We start from the raw sequence: 26,809 nt of genomic DNA on the forward strand, positions 1-26,809 counted from the left end.
GAATGATGAATCCATAGAGTGCAATGTACTTGTGTACAGGTGTGTGTCTGTTTCTACTGACCTATTAAAATCTTTTATCAGCACTTAAAAGTACGTTGAAGCACTGTTCTGCAGGATGAATTCGAACTTTTCCAGCATAATGTCAGAAGTTGTTCAGGGATATTTTCTGAATAGACTGGTATAATGGACCCGTTGTTCCATGTCACGCGTTACATGGTAACATCACTTTGTTTGGTTTCTTACCCTCCTGTACCCCATCAGTTCAAGAAGTTTCCAGGCTGGATCAACAAATGGTGATTGAATTGCTTCAGGTATTCAACATAGTCTCCCACCCTCCGTCCCTGCCTTGAGTCAACGCACAGAACTTTCGCAAGACCAAGTGAAACTGTCAGTAAGTTCCCTTGTCGGGTCGTTCTTCTAGAATGATGTGAATATCTGTTGTATCACCAAAACGTTGTCCCTGCATGTGCCTTTCTGTAGTTTTTTGGTAGGTTTGCATTGATAACACCAAGTTTCGTCACCCATGACGTTTTTTTCCAGTGGAGAACTGTCCGCTGTTTGCATTCCACGAAAGGCGCGTCAGGCGTCCACGTGTCGCTATTTTTTTTCAAGAGTTATAGTGTGTAGGACAAACTTCGCATACACTTTTCTTTTCTTCACAACATTCTGTGATTTAAAGATGTTACTCCGTTGCAATTTTTGATACAACCATCTACCGTCCCACTTCCAATACATAACACGGCCTGCTCGCAACTGATTATCGAATAAACACCTGAAGCATTTATACGCAAGAAATAAATCAGTCTCGGAAGATTTTCGACGAACGGTCTATATTTGTATCTGTACTACACTGAAAATATGTACAAAAATGGTTCAAATTGCTATGAGCACTATGGGACTTAACATTGAGGTCATCAGTCCCCTAGAAGTTAGAACTACTTAAACCTAGCTAACCTAAGGACATCACACACATCCATGTCCGAGGCAGGATTCAAACCTGCGACCGTAGCGGTCATGCGGTTCCAGACTGAAGCGCCTTCCGGCGAAAATACACTCCTGGAAATGGAAAAAAGAACACAATGACACCGGTGTGTCAGACCCACCATACTTGCTCCGGACACTGCGAGAGGGTTGTACAAGCAATGATCACACGCACGGCACAGCGGACACACCAGGAACCGCGGTGTTGGCCGTCGAATGGCGCTAGCTGCGCAGTATTTGTGCACCGCCGCCGTCAGTGTCAGCCAGTTTGCCGTGGCATACGGAACTCCATCACAATCTTTAACACTGGTAACATGCCGCGACAGCGTGGACGTGAACCGTATGTGCAGTTGACGGACTTTGAGCGAGGGCGTATAGTGGGTATGCAGGAGGCCGGGTGGACGTACCGCCGAATTGCTCAACACGTGGGGCGTGAGGTCTCCACAGTACATCGATGTTGTCGCCAGTGGTCGGCGGAAGGTGCACGTGCCCGTCGACCTGGGACCGGACCGCAGCGACGCACGGATGCACGCCAAGACCGTAGGATCCTACGCAGTGCCGTAGGGGACCGCACCGCCACTTCCCAGCAAATTAGGGACACTGTTGCTCCTGGGGTATCGGCGAGGACCTTTCGCAACCGTCTCCATGAAGCTGGGCTACGGTCCCGCACACTGTTAGGCCGTCTTCCGCTCACGCCCCAACATCGTGCAGCCCGCCTCCAGTGGTGTCGCGACAGGCGTGAATGGAGGGACGAATGGAGACGTGTCGTCTTCAGCGATGAGAGTCGCTTCTGCCTTGGTGCCAATGATAGCCGTATGCGTGTTTGGCGCCGTGCAGGTGAGCGCCACAATCAGGACCGCATACGACCGAGACACACAGGGCCAACAACCGGCATCGTGGTGTGGGGAGCGATCTCCTACACTGGCCGTACACCTCTGGTAATCGTCGAGGGGACACTGAATAGTGCACGGTACATCCAAACCGTCATCGAACCCATCGTTCTACCATTCCTAGACCGGCAAGGGAACTTGCTGTTCCAACAGGACAATGTACGTCCGCATGTATCCCGTGCCACCCAACGTGCTCTAGAAGGTGTAAGTCAACTACCCTGGCCAGCAAGATCTCCGAATCTGTCCCCCATTGAGCATGTTTGGGACTGGATGAAGCGTCGTCTCACGCGGTCTGCACGTCCAGCACGAACGCTGGTCCAACTGAGGCGCCAGGTGGAAATGGCATGGCAAGCTGTTCCACAGGACTACATCCAGCATCTCTACGATCGTCTCCATGGGAGAATAGCAGCCTGCATTGCTGCGAAAGGTGGGTATACACTGTACTAGTGCCGACATTGTGCATGCTCTGTTGCCTGTGTCTATGTGCCTGTGGTTCTGTCAGTGTGATCATGTGATGTATCTGACGCCAGGAATGTGTCAATAAAGTTTCCCCTTCCTGGGACAATGAATTCACGGTGTTCTTATTTCAATTTCCAGGAGTGTATGTACAGTATAGTGCGAATGTAAGTGGTATGCTCTGTGTCTTGGTTGAAAAAACAAAGTTCCATTCGCATTTTACTCTATGTCCTTAATCTTGCATTCACGATTCTAGGCGCTTCATTCCGGAACCGCGCTGCTGCTACTGCCGCAGGTTCAAATCCTGCTTCGGGCATGGATGTGTTTGATGTCCTTAGGTTAGCTAGGCTTAAGTAGTTCTAAGTCTAGCGGATTAATGATCTCAGATGTTAAGTCCCATTGAACATAGAGCCATTTGAACCATTTTGTTGCATTCAATACTGACGCCGAGAGGGATTAGCCGAGCGGTGTAAGGCACTGCAGTCACGGACTGTGCGGCTGGTCCCGGTGGAGGTTCCAGTCCTCCCTCGGGCATGGGTGTGTGTGTGTTCGTCTTTAGGTTAATTTCGGTTAAGTAGTGTGTAAGCTTAAGGACTGATGCCCTTAGCAGTTAAGTCCCATAAGATTTCACATACCTTTGAACATTTTTCAGTACTGACAGGTCCCATAGCTTCCATTTTCTGGCATTGTTAGCTGTATGTTAAAACTTATTATACCAATATGGACGTTTTTGCTGACGAAGATTTTCAAAAGTTTCAGATTCAAAAGTTGCCGTCGCTACGGAAACAGCTCACTACAGCGCCTTTGTGCCACTCTCCCATTTCATTCGCTACTACCCTACACCTTTCGCGAGTGCAGATAGAATCCATCCTGTATATTTTCCATGTGCTCTGTAAGATAACAGCGCATTTTTTTTCCGTCAGTCATTTCACGCTGCCTCAGTGACCGCGCCAGAAAATACAAGCTGCCATTTTGATTTAAAGTTTAATCGCCGATGTGATAAGAATGTGATTTTATTTGGAACAAATTTCGGAAATACCTTTTACAGTGTGCTGCCTATGAATGAACGTCACACCAAGCACGTCTTTATTAGCAACAGCCCGCTAAACAGTCTCCTGGCGCTGCCGTGGAAGAGTTGTATGCAGCAGAAAAATACGGCAGCCACCTTGTGTTGCCGCTAGGTCTGTCCCCGGCTGTTTGTCATCTTACGCTCTCAAGCGCCTGGTAGACGGAGGGCTGGTTGAGGGGTGGTTCGTACTTACGCTCTACGGATAATGAGATGTAACAGACAACATGAGCGGATTTCGTTCTACATAAAGTGAAAACCAAAATCGTAAGCCGTCTTCGCACAGAGCGTGCTTATCGTACTGAAGCATGCCAGACGTGGTTTCCTTCGGGCTGGTGTTCACTTAGAAACGTATGGGTACGTGACACAGAATGTAATCTTCCTCGTGATTTGCGACTGTAGAGCTCTCCAGGGGCAGTTGTCGGTTGTACATGGCTCTTAACGAAAAAAGACAAGGTAAAATGGAAGGTCTTATGTTTGATCAGTGAGAATATCATCTTTTAAAACCTTCATTAGGAACAGTGCGATATAACTTCACAATGGTCTCCAACATAAAGAATATTTCAGCATTTTCACTTTTTAGGAAAACCCCAAGTATGTAAAATACAAAACTTTTGGAGGAAGAAATAAAAAAAATAAATACTGAACTGCAAGCGATTCAGCAGTGACGTGGATAGTACGCTTGCAGCTCATTGCCACATATCACTGGTGTCTTCACACAATCGAGTAAACTCACGCCTGAGAAAGGGCGATGGCCATAACATCGAAAATTGCATAACATACTTGTATACAGGGTGTTACAAAAAGGTACGGCCAAACTTTCAGGAAACATTCCTCACACACAAAGAAAGAAAATATTTTATGTGGACATGTGTCCGGAAACGCTTACTTTCCATATTAGAGCTCATTTTATCCATTAAGCGTAGGTGGAAGAACATGGGGCCCAATCAAGACATCACCAACAATGCCTGCCCAAACGTTCACAGAAAATCTGTGGTGATGACGTGATTGCACAATTGCGTGCGGATTCTCGTCAGCCCACACATGTTGATTGTGAAAATTTACAATTTGTACACGTTGGAATGAAGCCTCATACGTTAAGAGAACAATTGCACTGAAATGAGGATTGACACATTGTTGGATGAACCATTCGCAGAAGTGCACCCGTGGAGGCCAATCAGCTGGTAATAGTGCCTGCACACGCTGTACATGGTACGGTGACAACTGGTTCCTCCGTGGCACTCTCCATATAGTGACGCGATCAACGTTACCTTGTACAGCAGCAACTTCTCTGACGCTGACATTAGGGTCATCGTCAACTGCACGAAGAATTGCCTCGTCCATTGCAGGTGTCCTCGTCGTTCTAGGCCTTCCCCAGTCGTGAGTCACAAGCTGGAATGTTCCGTGCTCCCTAAGACGCCGATCAATGGCTTCGAACGTCTTCGTTCTGGAAATCTGTCTCGATACAAACGTACCGCGCCTCGGCTATTGCCCCGTGCTAATCCATACATCAAATGGGCATCTGCCAACTCCGCATTTGTGAACGTTGCACCGACTGCAAAACCACGTTCGTGTTTTGCTACGTACTGACGTGCTTGATGCTAGTACCGTAGAGCAATGAGTCGCATGTCAACACAAGCACCGAAGTCAACATTATCTTCCTTCAATTGGACCAAACGGCGGTGAATCGAGGAAGTACAGTACACACTGACGAAACTAAAATGAGTTCTAACATGGAAATTAAGCGTTTCCGCACATATGTCCACATAACATTCTTTATTTGTGTGTAAGGAATGTTTCCTGAAATATTGGCCGTACCTTTTTGAAGCACCCTGTATAATGAATAAGGATGTGTCAGACTCTTTTAGAAAGCCGGCCGCTGTGGCCGATCGGTTCTAGGCCCTTTAGTGCGGAACCGCCCTGCTGCTATGGTCGTAGGTTCGAATCCTGCCTCGGGCATGGATGTGTTTGATGTCCTTAGGTTAGTTAGGTTGAAGTAGTTCTAAGTCTAGAGGACTGATGACCTCAGATGTTAGGTGAAGGCGATCAAAAAAAGGTTTGAACATAGCAGGACACATATCAATGTTACAATGATATTCAAAACACCACTTCTCTGCCCACTACACTATTTATTACTACGATGTTTCACTGTACTGAAATACTTTTAATGAGAGCGATTAACACATGTTGATGCATAGCTTAACCGTAAACATATCTTTCAAGTTATTTACATCAAGCATAGAATTAATAGTAATAACCACAATAATAATAATGAAAAGGCAGACTACAGCAGGGTGAATTTCATAGTCTCAAGAATATAATTTCTTTAGGTAACCTAAACTGATTGTAAGTTATTTTTGTAGATTATTTTTTGTGGTATTTTGATATATTGTTTGAGAGCTTTCAGATGTCAGTTAGAGAAATTAAACAAATAAATTGCAACTGTTGCCGCCGTCCGAGGTGGCCGAGCGGTTCTAGGCGCTACAGTCTGGAACCGCGATACCACTGATTTGAATCCTGCCTCGGGCATGGATGTGTGTAATGTTCTTAGGTAAGTTAGGTTTATGTAGTTCTAAGTTCTAGGGGACTAATGACCTCAGAAGTTAAGTCCCATAATGCCGTTTTTGTAACTGTTGCCCCAGTGTATAGCTTTTTTCCTAAAATACGTATTTCACATATACTACAAGAAAGTGAACTAATGGTATGAGTTGTTGAATTTTTTAGTTAATGTGCATGATTTGCACAATATTTATTAATTAAACTGTACACATAATAAAATTAAATGGCACGCACATCATTTTATTCCCTTATTGTGCTTCAGACGACACCTCAAATTTTTGTTAATGTGTCGATGGTTGAAAACCTTAAAATAAAAATGAATATTGAAGATTGCCCGTGAACTGAGTGCCCAATGTATGTAGATGTTTGATTGTAAAAGTACCCTATTGAAAATTAATTGTCTAGGAGAGTCTTGCGCTTCTCTGACTATCACGTGCAATGTTCATATTTTGTTGGTATCGAGAACAGCATGCTGTAAACATAGTCACATGCGCATTGCAAGTAGACGCACGGGGCGAATGGGACACTAGGTTAGTGTGAGTTACAAGTTAGTAGTGAACTGGGCGGTGGCGGACGATGTGAGAGTGTGTATAAAGTGTTGGGACAAACAAGATTTAGGATGGAATGACGAGTGTATAAGAACGTGCTAATATTACAAGTAGAATAATGAAACAACCACGGAACAGATGCCAATGTTCGACAAAATGTCTAACATGATTCACTGAAGTTGTGCAATCGTATTACTCGGTGTAATTAGTTGGTGACTTTGCTGCAGCGTTTATCCGACATAGCGCGAGCCCGCTGTGGGTGTTTAAGCACCGACTTGTAGGAAAGAATTTAGTATGACATTCGTATCTCTCCGATATTCGAGTGGTAAATGCGGAAACGTGAATTATGGCGACATTATTACCAAAAGTATCCAAACAGGACCAGCTTTCTTGGCTGTCGGAGGACAAACACAGACAAATATACATCGGAGAATGAAGAACGTGTGTAGGGACCACACCTGTCGAAAACCACTACTGTGGAATGGTGCGCCAAGGAGGCTATTGCTTCATGATAACGTGTGTTCCCATATCACAAGTGTCGCAACGCAGAGATTACCCGAATGCAAATGTGAAAACCTCGAGTACCCGCCATATAGTCCAGAACTTTCTCCAAGCAATTATCAGGCTTTTGGTTTCTTATAAAAGGCCTTGAAGGCTTGACGACTCCTGTGGATGTGCAGCAGACACTTACGGACTTCTCCACGCAGCAGCACACGCTGTTTTAGCAAACCAGTATTTTTGACCTGGCTGGTGCGTAAGTAGGATGACTGCACCAATGCTCACGGTGGTTTTGTCTGATTCACTGTCTGATTCTGGTCTGGGCGGTACGACCTACGAACGGAAACTTTTTGATACCCCTAAGAGTTCTCTATATTACCAGTTGGTACTACGAAAGGATCTTGCATGTAAAACGATGTGTATTATTAGCTTGCTTGGAAAACTTTCTTCAAGCGTAGAAGATAGATCACGATACACTTCTTAACATGCAGAGAATGAGATTCAGTGCTCAATAATAAATACTGCATCTCGCAGATTCGGTCACCAACGTTTTCTTTTGTTGTCAGACTGGATCTTATAGAAAAAATGCCATTGCACAAAAAAAGACATTTACAGCTCACAAAGACTAACAGAAAGCTCAAATAACACAGCGTAAACATTCAAAAGTGATGATATTAATTAACTGTACACGAATTGCAGTAATAGTTTCACGTCGAAGGTGTATAACACCAAAAATGATTTGTCTCTTTTTCTTTCTCATATGTAGTCTCATTTTATGTCTATTCTGTTTGTAACTTTATACGATTTTCCTGAATGCTATGTTGCATCAAGGGATTAATACATACTCTTCATCGTCATTTTCCATTCTTAACTTGTTTCCAGAATTGCTGTGCAATGATGGCCCTTGATATTGTTGTTGTTGTTGTCTTCAGTCCCGAGACTGGTTTGATGCAGCTCTCAATGCTACCCTATCCTGTGCAAGCTTCTTCATCTCCCAGTACCTACTATAACCTACATCATTTCTGAATCTGCTTGCTGTATTCATCTCTTGGTCTCCCTCTACTATTTTTACCCTCCACGCTGCCCTCCAAGCCTAAATTTGTGATCCCTCGATGTCTCAGAACATGTCCTACCAACCGGTCCCTTCTTCTTGTAAAGTTGTGCCACAAACTCCTCCCCAATTCTATTCAATACCTCCTCATTAGTTATGTGATCTACCCATCTAATCTTCACCATTCTTCTGTAGCACCACATTTTGAAAGGTTGTATTCTCTTCTTGTCCAAACTATTTATCGTCCATGTTTCACTTCCATACATGGCTACACTCCATACAAATACTTTCAGAAACGACTTCCTGACACTTAAACCTATAATCGATGTTAACAAATTTCTCTTCTTCAGAAATGCTTTCCTTGCATTGCCAGTCTACATTTTATATCCTTTCTACTTCGACCACCATCAGTTATTTTGCTCCCCAAATAGCAAAACTCCTTTGCTACTTTAAGTGTCTCATTTCCTAATCTAATTCACTCAGCATCACCCGCGTTAACTCGACTACATTCCGTTATCCTCTTTTTGCTTTTGTTGATGTTCATCTTATATCCTCCTTTCAAGACACTGTCCATTCCGTTCAGCTGCTCTTCCAAGTCCTTTGCTGTCTCTGACAGAATTACAATGTCATCGGCGAACCTGAAAGTTTTTATTTCTTCTCTATGAATTTTAATACCTAGTCCGAATTTTTCTTTTGTTTCATTTACTGCTGGCTCAATATGCATATTCAATAACATCGGGAGGAGCTACAACCCAGTCTGACTGCTTTCACAACCACTGCTTCCCTTTCATGTCCCTCGACTCTTATAACTGCCATCTGGTTTCTGTACAAATTGTAAATAGCCTTTCGCTCCCTGTATTTTACCACTGACACCTTTAGAATTTGAAAGAGAGTATTCCAGTCAACATTGTCTCTAAGTGTAGAGATGCTTGAAACATAGGTTTGCCTTTTCCTAATCTAGCTTCTAAGCTAACCCGTAGGGTCAGTATTGCCTCACGTGTTCCAACATTTCTACGGAATCCAGAGTGATCTGCCCCGAGGTCGGCTTCTACCAGTTTTTCCATTCGTCTGTAAAGAATTCGCGTTAGTATTTTGCAACCATGACTTATTAAACTGATAGTTCGGTAATTTTCACACCTGTCAGCACCTGCTTTCTTTGGGATTGGAATTATTATATTCTTCTTGACGTCTGAGTGTATTTGGTCTGTCTCATACATTTTGCTCACCAGATGGTAGAGTTTAGTCAGTACTGGCTCTCCCAAGGTTGTCACTAGTTCTAATGGAATGTTGTCTACTCCCGGGGCCTTGTTTCGACCTAGGTATTTCAGTGCTCTGTCAAACTCTTCACGCAGTATCATTTCTCCCATTTCATCTTCATCTACATCCTCTTACATTTCCATAATATTGCCCTCAAGTACATGGCCCTTTTATAGACCCTCATCTGCAATAACAAATAGCTGCTAAATTTATTTGTAACACTACGCTTGAAATTGATGCGAAAATAGTGTCAGATGTGGAATAAAATAATGTCAAATGTTCAGTAAGCTAGGGAATGTCTTTTGTTTAGTGTGCTACTGTTTTGGATTATGTAACATGATGGCGCTTCTCTGGTTCTATGAGTCGCGTCTTCTGGCATATCGACAAGGGCATAGAAGGCTGTGAGACGACGCCATTCAACAGTCCGCTGACAAGGACCGAAGTTCGTAATGATCCAAGTTCAGGAGAATATAAGCGCCGCTTCTCCCCCTGCCTCGGCCGGACAGTAAAAGAGTAGGACACTAGTAGAAAGCACGACTTAGAAGAGAGTACTACGATAGTCGTTATTAGTTAACCACAAACTGTGTGACAAACCTGCATGAACAGGGTATATAGTGAAGGACACTAATTTGCACGTCGCACATCGCTGCGACAACTCGTTATAAATCCAAAGTTTAGTTTTATCAATCTTCTTTATTTCTAATAAAAACTATTAATGTTATTTGCCTGAATTGTTGTATAGCCATCCGAAAAGGCAGCATCATCTAGGCACTCTATAAGAGACGAGCGGGCAGGACCCCACATCGCTGGTCAGAGATGCTGTCTGCTCCTTCTGGTGACAATAGTAATACCTCGTGCCTTTGAGCCGGTTATAGAAGTTCGTAATGAGCCAAGTTCAGTGTTGTTGACCGCGGAGTGCACGAGGTGAGGGCCAACAGCAGCGGAGACAGCTCGGTGTCCTATGGCACAGAGTACCGACTTGGCATTTAGAACAGTGGCTCGCTGGGGTTGAGCGTGCAGTAGTACTTGTGATTTCCGAAATGTTGAACACGGTACTTTATTGCGTGATCCCCGATGTGATTAGCATGACTCTGGAGAGCTAATGGTTCGATTAGGTACTGTAAGCTGATGTTTTGTGAAATTTGCTTTCACTTGCTTGCAGTGGTTGTACGAGTATTGTTTCAGTTCGCTGGAAACGGCTGGAACTTATGGACTGGTCGTTATTGATCAGGTTACGTTCCTTACATGTAATGACTGCAGTCTTTCAGGATCAGTTGATATTTAAATAAAGTCAAATATGATATGGTTGACATATTATTGTGTCTTGTATTTAATACTAAATTGTTTCAGGTAAAAATTGGAGCAGTGGTTAATTTTTTTTTTTTTTTTGGTTGCAATACGTGCCGATGACAATTGATTGTTTAACTATAAAGATGATGTGATCAGTCCACAAGTTTAATGGAACCAGATGAATGTTAATAGCAGCGAAGTTTGAGCAATATTGTTTGGGATCCATAAATGTAACTGTGAACTTCCTTAATCATTGTGTTTGTTTCATACATTGCTTCTGTTGCCTTGAAGCTGTAATGCTTTGGCTCTTGAACATAGTCTCTTAACTGCAATGTAGTTGCTGTTGTATTCTTAAGGGCCTGAGTTGTAATGCTTATGGCCCAAGATTTTACAAGTGTTAACGCGTTTAACTTATTAGCCATTTGAAGGCAGATTTAGGCAATGAAGTTTTGATTCGTTATTTATAGCAAAGGCTGTTAAATAATGATATCAGTTACTGTAACCCAACTCAATCACTGGGTCCGAAACATCTATCCTACTCTCCTGTATTGTAACGAATGTCAGAGAAAAAGTTTCCGATCTGGCCGATTCGTCGTTAACTGTCATTTGATTAGAACTAGTGGTACACGAACGACACATTTTTGATAATCCATCAATGTGCTGTTCGTCTTAAAATGGCACACTTCCATAATACGATAGTTATAATAAGAAAACAAACAAGTATGAAAATTCTTTAACCGCCAATATGGTATTTGCTGTCATTTCACTACAAGCAATCGTACCAAAAACGATTCGTTTTCACGATAACTTCAGTGTGCTTGTGCTTTTAAGCAGCACATACTCATGTAACATCATTTGTAACAAAGTACTCATCATTTTTTAGCATCATCTGCAAACGAAGTGATCTAAAATGTCGTCTCCTAAACCCTGATTGTGACGCAAAAGGTATCTTGCATCTCATTGGCCACTTGCACACAACACAGAAGTATTGCTTTATTCTTTCACGCTTCGGAATGAGGTGAAATTCCATGGACGTCAGGAAACTGGACCAGCTCCGGGTCCACCAACGTTTTCATGTTCCGTGGGACGACAGTTTTAGTCGTGTGCCATGGCGTACACTTCAGACCGTTAACCATTTTGTGTTCGTTGGCAATATTCCCCCTCCCACCCCTCCTCTCTCTGTCCCTCTCAGTCTCACACACCCACACACACACATGCATATGTACGCGCGCACGCGCTCACACACTGAATGATTATCTGACTTTAGCTGTACTTAATTTTTCCATAGACTTCTTTAATTGCATTTTATTTCTGTTTTCATCTGTTTTATCTATACCAACGCTGTGAACTTGTCTGATAATCGTGACAGACGTTGTATGTTCAACAACAACAATAACTAAACAAACAAATAACCTAAAACTGCCCACCTGTATCGTCTGAACATGATTCTGCAAAGCCACAAGACAAATTTTCATGGACTTTAGCAGTTATCTTGAGCGTGGCTTGTGGGATCATACAGGGTTTAGTTCCTCAAAATCAGATCACAAAAGAAGAAAAGTGAGGAAAGCTATCGTGATTTAAAGTTTTATCTAAAACCGTTATATGTGTCTGTTTCTCAATTTGAATATGCTAATCTTCAAAAGAACCACACGAATTTTCACTCAGTTTTCACGGTTTGTTTGAGTATAGCTTGGGGAACCGTATAGGCTTTACACTCCTGGAAATGGAAAAAAGAACACATTGACACCGGTGTGTCAGACCCACCATACTTGCTCCGGACACTGCGAGAGGGCTGTACAAGCAAGGATCACACGCACGGCACAGCGGACACACCAGGAACCGCGGTGTTGGCCGTCGAATGGCGCTAGCTGCGAAGCATTTGTGCACCGCCGCCGTCAGTGTCAGCCAGTTTGCCGTGGCATACGGAGCTCCATCGCAGTCTTTAACACTGGTAGCATTACGCGACAGCGTGGACGTGAACCGTATGTGCAGTTGACGGACTTTGAGCGAGGGCGTATAGTGGGCATGCGGAAGGCCGGGTGGACGTACCGCCGAATTGCTCAACACGTGTGGCGTGATGTCTCCACAGCACATCGATGTTGTCGCCAGTGGTCGGCGGAAGGTGCACGTGCCCGTCGACCTGGGACCGGACCGCAGCGACGCACGGATGCACGCCAAGACCGTAGGATCCTACGCAGTGCCGTAGGGGACCGCACCGCCACTTCCCAGCAAATTAGGGACACTGTTGCTCCTGGGGTATCGGCGAGGACCATTCGCAACCGTCTCCATGAAGCTGGGCTACGGTCCCGCACACCGCTAGGCCGTCTTCCGCTCACACCCCAACATCGTGCAGCCCGCCTCCAGTGGTGTCGCGACAGGCGTGAATGGAGGTACAAATGGAGACGTGTCGTCTTCAGCGATGAGAATCGCTTCTGCCTTGGTGCCAATGATGGTCGTATGCGTGTTTGGTGCAGTGCAGGTGAGCGCCACAATCAGGACTGCATACGACCGAGGCACACAGGGTCAACACCCGGCATCATGGTGTGGGGAGCGATCTCATACACTGGCCGTACACCTCTGGTGATCGTCGAGGGGACACTGAATAGTGCACGGTACATCCAAACCGTCATCGAACCCATCGTTCTACCATTCCTAGACCGGCAAGGGAACTTGCTGTTCCAACAGAAGAATGCACGTCCGCATGTATCCCGTGCCACCTAATGTGCTCTAGAAGGTGTAAGTCAACTACCCTGGCCAGCAAGATCTCCGGATCTGTCCCCCATTGAGCATGTTTGGGACTGGATGAAGCGTCGTCTCACGCGATCTGCACGTCCAGCATGAACGCTGGTCCAACTGAGGCGCCAGGTGGAAATGGCATGGCAAGCCGTTCCACAGGACTACATCCAGCATCTCTACGATCGTCTCCATGGGAGAATAGCAGCCTGCATTGCTGCGGAAGTTGGATATACACTGTACTAGTGCCGACATTGTGCATGCTCTGCTGCCTGTGTCTATGTGCCTGTGGTTCTGTCAGTGTGATCATGTGATGTATCTGACCCCAGGAATGTGTCAATAAAGTTTCCCCTTCCTGGGACAATGAATTCACGGTGTTCTTATTTCAATTTCCAGGAGTGTATTTCATCGAAATAGGGTCACGGAAGAAAATATATCTTAACTGAAAGTTTCATCTATACTAGTGTTATAAATGCGAAGTTAACTCTGTCTGCTATGTCTTCACGACTAACCCATTGAACCGATTGCGACGACATTTGGTACAGATGTAACTTGAATGCTGAGGAAGAACAGAGGGTACTTTACGAATGTGTTCAGTAGAAGATACTACCGATTTTAATAATATTACATGAATTATGAAAAAGTACGATTCAAAGCAACGAATTCAGTATATGCACTATCTTCAATTCAGACTGCTACACTGTTTGTTGCATAATGCACACGTTGTATAGTGTACGGCTACTTCAGCAACACGATGCATACAATCGCACTCCCACCCATCCCCCTCTATATGCCTGCTCGGAAGTAACACTGAGCATGCTGATGCATCGTGTTCTCAGATAATTAGGGAGGGCAGAACGGAGCGCACGTCACGAGCTAACCTTACCCGAACAGGCAGACTCATGGGAGCAGCTTATGTTATTGCACGTACAGCAACTTACTTACTAACCATCATTCACTGTAACAAAACTACTGATATGCGAGTGAAGGCATGGGTAACAGTTAGTTATGTGGATAAAAACAATAATTAAATAATTTCAAAAAGAAAAATGGCCTTGAACACTATGCGACTCAACTTCTGAGGTCATCAGTCGCCTAGAACTTAAAACTACTTAAACCTAACTAACCTAAGGACATCACACACATCCATGCCCGAGGCAGGATTCGAACCAGCGACCGTAGCGGTCGCGCGCTTCCAGACTGTAGTGTCTAGAACCGCTCGGCCGCCGAAAATGTAAAACTGCCAGTGTACTTATTGGGCTGTATTACTCTACGAAGCATCTCAGAAGTCCGCAGTTGACGGGAAATTTGTGGTTTAGGTTAGTAATATTCACTTTAACAAAGTCAGTATTCATTCGAGAAAATGAAATCATCATCTGAAAACGTTATAAGGGCACAATCCTATATTAGAGCAATGTTCGTTCTTGAATAGGCGTTTCTTACTCTTGATCGTAGCAGCAGCGGTGGATGGGTTTACTCCCAATCTACATGTACCACGGAGAGAAATTTCGTAAACTCTGTGGCTAAGTGATATGGGCCCTGGTCAGCTTCTCGCCTCACTATTCAACTAGTTCAGTATCACAAAAAATAATGAAAAAGGTGTACTGAAACCAGATACAGTTACGTCTAGACAATGAATTGATTGAACTTTAATTTAACAGTTAATGTCCTTGTTGTTATGGTCTTCAGTCCGAATATTTGTTTGCTGTAGCCATGCTACTTTACCCTGCTCAAGACTCTTCATCATCGAATTACTAGTGCAACTTACACCCTTCTGAATCTGCTTACTGTATTCATTTCTTGATCTTCCTCTAAGATCCCCCCCCCCCCCCCCCCCGTTTCTTGTCAGCTTGTGTCACAAATTTCTTTTCTCCTCAATAGTATTCAGTACCTCCTCATTTCTCACATGATCTTCTCATCTAATCTTCATCTTTCTTTGTAGCATCCATTTCAAAAGCTTCTTTTCTCTTTTGTCTGAACTGTTTATCGACCATGTTTTACTTCCATACATGGCTATACTGCATACAAATACTTTCAGAAAAAAACTTCGTAATACTTAAGTCTGTATTCGATGTTAACAAGTTTATTTTCTCAAGAAATACTTTTCTTGCCATTACCACTATACATTTTGTAGCCTCTCTACTTCGGCCATAATAAATTATTTTGCCAACCAAATAAAAATACTCATCTACTACCTTTAGTGTATCGTTTCCTAATATAATTCCCTAAGCACTACCTGGATGAACTCAGCTACATTGGATTATTCTTGGTTTGCTTTTGTTGATGTTCACCTTATAAACTCCTTTCAAGAAACCGTCCAGTCCGTTCAACTGCTCTTGTATGTCCTTTGCTGTCTCTGAGAGAATTACAATGTCACAGCCAATCCTTTAACTTTCCTACTCCAATTTTTTTCCTTTTTTTCCTATTACTGCTTGCTCACTGTAAAGATTGGTTAACATCGTCGATACCTTACAACCTTGTCCCACTCCCGTTTCAACCACTATTTCCCTTACATGCCCCTGGATTCTTATAACTGCCGTCTGGTTTTTGTGCAAGTTGTAAATAGCCTTTATCTTCTTGTACTACATCCCCGTTACCTACAGAATTTCCAAGAGAGTGCTCCAGTCAACATTGTCAAAAGATTTCTCTAGGTCTACAAATGGTATAAACGTAGGTTTGCCTTGCGTTAACGTATCTTGTGAGAAGTCATAGGGTCAACACCTACTATGTCTAAAGTTCATTCACAGTACGTAACATTCACACAGTTCCACACCTCCATTCAATTCATCCACTGCGTTTCTGATTCTGTCCGGTTGCCGTAAAATATTGTATATTGTGTCATTTCGTACAAAAACGAACGTGAATCAACAATTATTAATGTTCGTGACTACCTTTCGCACTGTGAGTCGCGATTTGTGCACACCGCGCCCATCTGCGACCCATTCTGCAGATTCCCTCAGACCAACAGCCGCGCATATAGTCGGCAGGCCTCAGTTCGCTTCTGTAGGTTAAGGCTAAACGGGCGTTTTTTAACCCGGATTTTGTGCCATAAATAACGCAAGAAATTTGGACCCAGTATCGTGGTATATGAGGTGGCTATGTGGAACGGAAATTAATCCACATTGTCGATGGACAAGAGCGTTCTGAAAGTCGTACTGCCGACGAAAGGGCCTGGGCCCATTTTGTTGAGTCAAAAGGCGCAGGTGGCAGCGGCTGCGTGTGCGTTAAATAAAGCAAAGTTGTGGCCAGTGGCTACTGGTAGCCACGATTGTTGAGAGTTTCTCCACATTGTATAACTGGTAGTTTTTCTTCAGCTTCTACACTATCTTGCACATTGGTATCTTCGTTAGCAAGTTTTTCGCATACTTTAGAAACGAAATACTTAAATGATTGTATTAACACACAAACATAATAAAAAAAGGCAATTTTGGGAAATTTTTCAACTTTTCGGGTGTATTTAGGAACTTTCTTTCGCGAGGGTGATCTATAGTTACTGGGTGTATCAAGTTTTTACTTTCAAGTTTTTATTTTCTGTCGGAAGCCATCTCTTCAATCATAGAAACATCACTCCCCACCACTATGAAAACTTCTCGTAAAACTTAAAAATGAGAGCTAATTTGAAGTTAAGGTTTCTAAAAGTTAATTTCTTGTGATCAGATCAACAAAATTACAAGATTTAATACGAACAACATTCGCTACCGTCTGACTCTGTACCAATGTCGCCTTTGCTGCATATTCTGCCCGATGCATATCGGCACAAGTCGGTAGTCTTCGTGAATATGACGTCATGCTTTCAACGGTTCCCAGCAGCAACGTTCAAGCAGATGCATTGTAACTGTTCGGTGAACGTGTGTCCAGCATGGCGACGAATGACGATGAAGATACTCCTGGCCCATCGGGATCACGTACACTTACGACTTCCCCAAGGGTTAAGGGGAAAAACACGACGTTTCATTAGATGCGGAGTTCTATGTGTAGTAAATGCTTATTTGTTCATTGTGTTCTTCTTACTGACCGGCAAATTATAATTAGGTCTCAATTTAATACACATGTAGACACGTGTACAAAATAATCGCTTTTCACGTTGTGGCCGGATCTGTCCCTGTACTTCTCAGCTACCGACACGCCTGCTTCAGTTGGAGCACAATGGACCGTGCTAGAAAGGAAACTATGTTAACAACAAATGCATCGTGTAGTCAGTGTACTCCCAAAGCTGAGCCATTTACCGCATAAAACGTTGCATTATTCAATGTAAGGTATAGCCAGGTGATAGCTGTAGGAAAACGGAGTGTTAACTTGTTGCGTCGAAAAACGCCCGTGTAGCCTTAGCCATACTCGGATAATGATAAATCCTCGCGTCACCTCTGATCTCTTGACCGGCAAGGATGAGTAACGGCAAGATTCGATAGGTGGCAACAATATCGACATCTGTGCCCTTACAACGTGACAGATGAATTCATTCTCCATCAATACTGCAATAATTCTTTTTGACTCAACAATACGTACCCAATTTTGTGAATTCAAAAAAATACGTTGCGATTGCAACACAGGTAGAAGGCCAGCATAGCAGTAATATAATATTTGCGAGATCAGCATTATTCTGTATGGTACACGACATGACCTTATACGGCTTTAAATTCGCTGTGGCGGAGGCAGATGTTTGACGTCACCTGTGCTGCTGAGGTAGCATCACAGACGCGCGAGCAGGTGCTAATGAGTGACGTCTGGTGGCGCCGTCGTATATAAGGGCGAGCAGGCGGAGTCACTGACAGACACACGTCTACCAGCTGCAGATCCAGCTTCACGTCGCTGACTTACCGTTCAATAGCTCGATTTGCCTGAAGTCATGGGTGCCGCTAAGGTACGTAGTTCTCGAAGTGCTCATCTTATTCCATGTTTCGGTAATATTTACATTACTTATGTAGCTGCTTCTACTATGGCAACGACTTATTAATCTCCTCATTATGTTTTAGTGAACATTTCATAGCCAAGATCACAGTCATTACTATTTATTGCTGATTACCGGTTTCAATAGTTTCATCTTCTGATCTTTAAAGACCTTCCATTAGGACTTTTTCTCCAAAGCAATTATATAGCGTTCTTCTGATCTCTAATCATTAGAAATTTCAGTAGTTATGTTTTATCTTATGGGCTGAAATGAAACTGCGTATGATACTGATAGTAGTATGTGTTCATTATTTTTGTATTATGTTCTGATACTGTTAGCAGTGTGACAGGTGGACTGACTCACAAACATGCGATTATATGTAATTACCATTTTAACACATACTATTTACCCATAAAATGAGATGTAATTTACTTTGGCAAAAGGCGAAAATGAATTGTATTTGTGATATTTACGAAGTTTAGAGAGATACATCATTAAGAAAAGAAACAAATGGTTGTGTTCGATAGCCATGGGGATTAGGTCTTACGTAAGTATACTTAACGCGAATAAGTTGTATCTAGATTAATTAATTTCTAGCATTTTTGTGTGGTAATGAAGTTGGAAATGGCATATAGCTACTGAAGAAATTTCATTTGTAGTACATCTTGTTAGAAGCTAGAGGAAACGTTTTAAGTGGTACCTCCTTTTGTTTACTAAGCTCTCTCAAATCCTAAATAATGAAAATTATCCTTGTTTTTTATATCTATAAATTCTATTAATCAGAGGTCCCCTAAGAAATAGAAAGGAAGCGAATAACAAATCTCGTTTTTCAGTTTATTAGTCTGGCAGTCGTACGATGAAGTCAGAGAAAAAGAGGCTTTTTAGCTACTTTTCGCTGTACCGTTGGCGCTCGTCTCTAAGAGGAATGGCGTATGTCTAAAGCTACCACATGCTAAAACAATACGTTGCACTACGTTGAATTGCTAACGTAAGGTAATGAGTGCAGTTATATAAGATTTTGGGAATAGTTCATCTCAGCAGAGAGAAAGCAATGCCAATTAAAGTACAGTCACAGCGGTATTCAAAAGTGGACGTATTCGTCATTAGTGACTGCCGGAGTTCCTTCTTCATACTATATTCCCGACACTGAGCCAGGATGAGGGCGATCCGTAGTGTAATAAACTGAGAAGAAAAACTTCAAAAAGCCAAGATTGCTAGTAAAGCATTTATTTCGATAACCGATTTCGGTAACCATCTTCGTATCATATGCTCTCCAAAGTATGTGAATTTATAGCATGACATCCGAAGATGGCAACGTACTCTTACCGAAATCGGTTATCGAAATAAATGCTTTACTAGCGATCTTGGGTGCCTGAAGTTTTTCTTCTGAGTTTTACATACTTTATAAAAAAATCTTCAAGTTTCAGTCTTCAGATCGCTCGTATTTATCGGTTTCGGTATAGTTGCTCATCTTCAGTTCATTTGTCATACTTATAACTTGTCAATATCGAACCATAGGTTCATTGTGACAATCTGAAGACAGGCAGCTGTCCCGAAGGCAGTTATTAGACAGCGCTATTCACATATCTAATCAGGCTTGTTCATTGTTAGATCATAATTGTAAAACTAAAGACGATTTACTGTAACATTATACAAATTTGCAATGTGACAGCATTCCTGCATCATCTAGTGTGTCGTTTTGAAATATATTAAACATCAGAAGCTGTGACCAAGCTCATGTATGGGGCTACCAGGGATAATTCTGTATTCCTGTGATTCATAAAGAATTAATTGCTTGCGTCACGGCTAAATTTCACAGTCGGTACCAACATGTGTATCATTTGCACTGTAATAGAGTACACAGAGTACGCGAAAGAACTTTACCCCCTTCTAAGCGCCGTGTACCGCAAGTCTGAAGAGGAACGGAAGGTTCCTAATGATTGAAATGGAGCACAGGTAGTTCCAGTTTTCAAGAAGGGTCGTCGAGCAGATGCGCAAAACTATATGTCGATATCTCTGGTATCGATCTGTTGTTGAATTTTAGAACATGTTTTTTGCTCGCGTATCATGTCAGTTCTGGAAACCTAGAATCTACTCTGTAGGAACCAACATGGATTTCGGAATCAGCGATCGTGTGAGACCCAACTCGCTTTATTTGTTCTTGAGACCCAGTAAATATTAGATACAGGCACCGAGGTAGATGCCATTTTCCTTGACTTCCGGAAGGCGTTCGATACAGTTCCGCACTGTCGCCTGATAAACAAAGTAAGAGCCTACGGAATATCAGACCAGCTGTGTGGCTGGATTAAAGAGTTTTTGGCAAACAGAACAAAGCATGTTGTTCTCAATAGAGAGACGTCTATAGACGTTAAAGTAACCTGTGGCGTACCACAGGGGAGTGTTATGAAACCATTGCTTTTGAAAATATATAAATGACCTAGAACATAGTGTCGGAAGTTTCATGCGGCTTCTCGCGGATGATGCTGTAGTATACAGAGGAGTTGCAGCATTAGAAAATTGGAGCGAAATGCAGGAGGATCTGCAGCGGATAGGCACTTGGTGCAGGGAGTGGCAACTGACCCTTAACATAGACGAATGTAATGTATTGCGAATACATAGAAAGAAGGATCCTTTATTGAATGATTATATCATAGCGGAACAAACACTGGTAGAAGTTACTTCTGTAAAATAGCTGGGACTATGCGTACGGAACGATATCAAGCGGAATGATCATGTAAAATTTATTGTTGGTAAGGTGGGTGCCAGGTTGAGATTCATTGGGGCAGTCGTTAGGAAATGAAGTCCATCAACAAAGAAGGTGGCTTACGAAACACTCGTTCGACCTATACGTGAGTATTGCTCATCAGTGTGGGATCCGTACCAGGTCGGGTTCACATACGAGAGAGGAAGATCCAGAGAAGAGCGGCGCGTTTCGTCACAGGGTTATTTGGTAAGCGTGATAGCATTACGGAGATGTTCAGCAAACTCAAGAGGCAGACTCTGCAAGAGAGGCGCTCTGCATCGCGGTGTAGCTTGCTGTCCAGGTTTCGGGAGGGTGAGATTCTGGATGAGGTATCGAATATATTGCTTCCCCCTACTTATACCTCCCGAGGAGATCAAGAATGTAAAGTTAGAGAGATTCGAGGCTGCACAGAGGCAGTCACTCTTCCCGCGAACCATACGCGACTGGAACAGGACAGGAAGGTAATGAGAGTAGCACGTAAAGTGCCCTAAGTAACACGGCGTTGGTTGGCATGGGGAGTATAAATGTAGATGTGGATGAACAGGAAGTGCTTTCTGTTACGTCATTGAGTAACCAGTGGCTGCTGTCTGCCTACAGATTTGTGCACTGCTTCTCACGGTGGCTGTGCTGGTGATAGTCTGCGAGTCGCTGCCCGCCAGAGACCGCCGCCAGGTGCTGCTTGTCCCGCTCATTGCGTCACGTGACAGGCGCTTCCCAGAACCCTCTGGCGGCCTGCTGCGGGAGTCCAGGGACGTGTCCGCTGCCGACTACGAGGATGTTCAGGGCAGTCCTGCAGGCGGTGCAGACATGGAGACAGCTGCTACGCTCGTCTTCCGGCCGCTGTTCGTCTACCGTCCGCGTGGCGGTCGCTAGTCTACCTCTCTGCCACTGAGTGCCGCCGTCACTGCCAAAAACTCTCCAAGACTGCATCATTTCATTCGCTTCACTAGTTTATTTATTTACATCTTCATGGACGCCTTGTACAATGTAGTCACAATTTTTATCAAAAATTTATATTTATACATGTTTTTTACACTTGTTTTTACATTGCTACGATTGTTAGAATCAAATAAATTTTTTTTATTGACCTCACCTTGGTTTAATTCTAAATCCCTGTACTCTCCACACACAGAAATCAATTAATAGAATATCGTTTAACAACAGTTCCTTTCTCTTGAATAACCCAACCAATGAAGAACAAGCCTAATTGTAAGAAAGACACAAATTAAAGCTCAGATGAGTAGCAAACTACTCTGACAACTAGTATACCGGAAAACTAGAAAATTGAGGCGCTTGATTAATTGTGTGAAATCATTGCATTAATTTGTGACAGGTTATGAAATACAGGATGTTGCTTTTATATAGCAGTATATGTGATAAAGCGAGGGGAGAACTATTGCTAACGAAAATGAAGCTATTACCCTTTCCCATATACAGTAACAGATGATACAAATAAAATATTCTCGGTTTCAGAACCGCAGAGTTGTATTAGAATATGCAGAGTTAACATTAATAAAATCGAAACACTGGAGGGACGAGTTCCTGACTGAAAATGGGGGATAAAAGATAGTATGAACATGCCTCCGGAAATGCATGTTTGCCATGCTAGATGGTGCTGACGAATGGTAGTTCCTTTGACCATGTGCCGTGTGTTTCTTGTGTTTTGCAGGCTGTGTGATTGATGCATCGTCTGTAAGCACCAGAATGATTCCGTATTCACGTCACGCACAAGCCGCAAAAAAATGGTTCAAATAGCTCTGAGCACTCTGGGACTTAACATCTGAGGTCATCAGTCCCCTAGACTTAGAACTACTGAAACCTAATTAACCTAAGGATATCACACACATCCATGTTCGAGGCAGGATCCTGCGACAGTAACAGTCACGTGGTTCCAGACTGAAGCGCCTAGAACAGCTCGGCCACCACGGCCGGCGCACAAGCCGAGTTGGTGTTTCGTTTATAGCCAAGCAGATGGAAACGGTCGAGAGGCAGTATGTCGTTTAGAATGCAGTCCTCCAAACCTGGCGTACCCATGTTCCGCCGCCTCTCTGCACGTTCATCTGTCTGAAAGGACCCATGAGAAAACAAACGGCTAAAAAGTGCTAGAAATGTTGTGTCGTGCGGTTAGTGTCGGTGAGCGTGCTTGTTTTGGTATAGCCGAGCTGCCTCTCGACCGTTTCCATCTATTTGGAAGTATAAGAGCTCCATATCGTCTGGTTCCCCACGTGAATAACAGACCATTCTACTGCTTACTGTACGCTGCGTCAGTCACATAGCCTCCAACACACATGGAACACACGGAACGTGGTCAGAGGAACTTCCATTCGTTAGCACCATTAACCGTGACAACGACGCGTTTCCGGACACTTGTTCAGGGGGACCTTCCTTACTCCATTTCCAGCCACGAATTCGCCCCGCAGCTTGTCGGTTTTATTACTGTTCACCCTGTATATCAACTTTCACAATCTCGAAAGTTAAGCTTATAGCTTTGCATTGACTCTTAAAAAACTTGAGGTTCTATAATGAAGTGATATGAAAATAATTAATTAATATGCAATAGTACAAATTTTTCCCCACTGAGTTCAGAATTCTTAGAATGTTTCTCTAAATGAGCGTCAAAGATTTTATTAATATTACAAGTAGCTTTCCTGATTACTGCACTCGTTAACAGAGGTTAGTACGTTTGGTAGTCCACATAAATAATGATGTAATTAGCTACTGACTACAGTTTCATTCATAATAATTTAGAACAGCTTATTTTGATATCGTTATTTGCGCATTTGGTCGATGTATTACTGGTCCATTTAAGAGAAATGCCGAATTACGTGAGCAAATAACTTAGAGGTGCGGAATGACTGCACAACATGTGTTACCACACTCTTCACGGCAATGGAACTGTATCAGAATAAACATAAAATATTTACAGTCAATAATAAGTTATTGAGGAGTACAAAATAAAGATTACTGTGAGAGACCTCTTGATGATGATGGCAGATGCGAACTAGAACTGATACTATAACGGGTTAGTGATTAAGCGTCTGTGCATCACAATGAGATTGGATTCTCTAATTTTCTGTCAGTTTTGCCGATTACTGAAGCATTCCGTAGCAGGCTAACTAAGAAAATGGTGTGACCATTGTTTCGGAATACTGCGTTAATCCGCTGAAGGAATTCATTTGCCTCAGAGATTTTTGCGAAAACGAGGTTCATGTGTTAGAGGTATAATGACAAAAACTGCTGAAAAATTCATGGTGGATTATACATATGGCAAACGAGAATCATCACAAATGCATTCAAATGGTCGATTTTCATTGAATGTGATCTTGGCTTTGTTCCATATTATCTGTATATACCAAGCTGTCAGAAGAATGGATAGTTAATATTGCAGATCTATAATAAATTTCGTTGTTCAGGTCTCAATATGTGTTCAAATAGTCTTATGCTAAGACTGTAACATCTGTGATTTGTGGAAGCATGGCATTCTCAAGCTTATGGATGCATAATTACCTGTTTCATTCTGACTTTCACGTGTAAGAACCTTCTAACACCTGCAGATCGATACAGCTGGAAATGATATAAGGGAGACCTTTAAAAGTATTTCCCAGATGCATAATATAGTAGGATCGGATTGCTGTTTGGGGAAACGATATAATTCATACTTAATATAATAAATGCTTTGAGTTCTGTTACTTCGAATTGTCATTTGTAACTCAGAATGAAAATGAGTGGACGATGAATAAAGAAATCACAATTTGAATGAATACTGTTTAGCAAAGATTGTCTATATTATTTGGTTTCCTAGCGAGTTATTCTTCCAAAAACAAGTAAATAACTACAAACTTAAATTCTGACCTCCGAAGGCCCAACGGCACCCACCGACCATACTTGTGGTTCTGAAATAAATGCCCAGCTCCAGAGAAACTGCGAGTGTCTCTGAAATAAATCACCTCAACATTGTTCGTATTCTGCATTCAAATAGCTTCGATCCATAAAACGTGTCCGTTCATCAGCAGATTAACCAGTGCGGTTCTAGAGGACACATGACATAAGTAATTCGATTCTGATGCAACGTCATGGCAATAACTTCTTTCTTCAAAGAACTCTCATTGCCGATGACAGCCACCTTTCCAAATCACGGAGAGGTGAATGTAAATAGTACGCATTGTTCGGCCGGTTGAGAATCTATGCTGACTAAGGTAGTTTGAACATCAGAGGCAGTGGAGTGTAAACATTTTGCGCGAGATTATTAGACAATACCTGATTAGACCTTACTATACTAAAGAAACGTTAACGGGTATAAGGCACTCTCAGTTCCTTGCCGAATTGCTACAAAGCCCTCCACGACGAAGTACCACATGAAATACGTAGACGTACGTGGTACCAGCATGATGGGTGCGCGGCTCATTACTCGCTTGTCAGTAGGAAAGTGCTCACTCCCCTCTTTCCTGGGTGCCAGATTAGACGCAAAGGCATTGTGTGTTTGGCTGACATTCGCCCGATTTGACGCCACTGTATTTTATTCTCTGGGGTAAACTTAGAGATGAAGTATACGCACGAGTTAGGACGATTCAAGATAATTGAAAACATCACGGTAAGAAATAATCAAAGTTCATCTGAATCAGTATAAATAAAATGTATATGGTGGAAGTTTATAAATAATTATATACTTGCACCAAATACATTTTATTCATATTCATGTAACTGAACTTTGATTGTTTATTAATTGTGTGTGCTTCTCAGAATGAGCCAGTCGAGCTTTTAGCGGGACTGGTAATAGGGACGTGGGATCTCACGGACCCACCATTACTTACAGGCTAGCACGCTTTTCGAGCACCCAAACACACCTAGCAGGACTCTGTTGTTGCTGTAGGTTGTGACTCGATTAAATACTTTCCAAATGTTTTCTTAATAAAATTCCTGTTGTTATTTTATGATTTGTTGATTAACTCTGTTCTTCATAAATAAAATGAATGTTAGCCTTACATACTTCATTCATTGCCCGTTTACAGACTGAAGAGTGTACACAAGCACTCTTAAAATGTATTCACAGCGTTTGGATTTGATTTATTGAATATGTCAGTTTAATGAAGTAGAGGAGAAGACAAAATATAGTTATATGTGGGAGGCATACATAAAAAGGTACAGCTGTCTATTTTGAGAGCTATGCAATTTCTACAAGAATTTCTAGACAATGTAGGAGCCCACTATATATCAGCATAGTCACAGTCCTATTATGCCTTTTGTACACAGTCCGTATGAGCCTGAACACGATGTTCCCTTCTCTCTCTCTAACGAGAATCAGCGTCGCAAAATGGGTGAACAGGTAAACAGCTGTGTTAACACTTGCTTCAGAATTGACGTCCACGAGGCGTACGGCGTATCGGTATTGCGTATTGATACTCGCGGGAATTCCACCCGCCATGTTTGTTTACTGTTGGGCGTCAGGAAGCACAGCTACACAGTGGTGCAGTCGTGCATACCATAAGGCACTCCCACGCCGCTTCTATATCCGAAAAGCAGTATTCATAAGCAATGAGGAAACTACATCTTCAGGAGGAACTACAACAAAAATTGTAATGCACCCATCTTTAAACAAAGTGTACTGCCCTACAGGGATGGTGCTGCTGCTGCTGCTGCTGATGATGATGATGTGTTCAGCTTATTACGCAGATCTGTCACTTCAATTTGAACATTCTACTGTCCTCCTTGGTTTAGCCATCCTTTTCGTTACTTCGTATGATGCATTTGTCTTGATACTGTCAATTAACTTCTAACTCGCGTTTGCTTATTCTTCTGGAGTACTCTGTATTGCCATGTTATTTATGATAATTCACCGTACATGCTGCTCT

This window comes from Schistocerca gregaria, chromosome 4 (genome assembly GCF_023897955.1).
Source record: "Schistocerca gregaria isolate iqSchGreg1 chromosome 4, iqSchGreg1.2, whole genome shotgun sequence".
Lineage (NCBI taxonomy): Eukaryota > Metazoa > Arthropoda > Insecta > Orthoptera > Acrididae > Schistocerca > Schistocerca gregaria.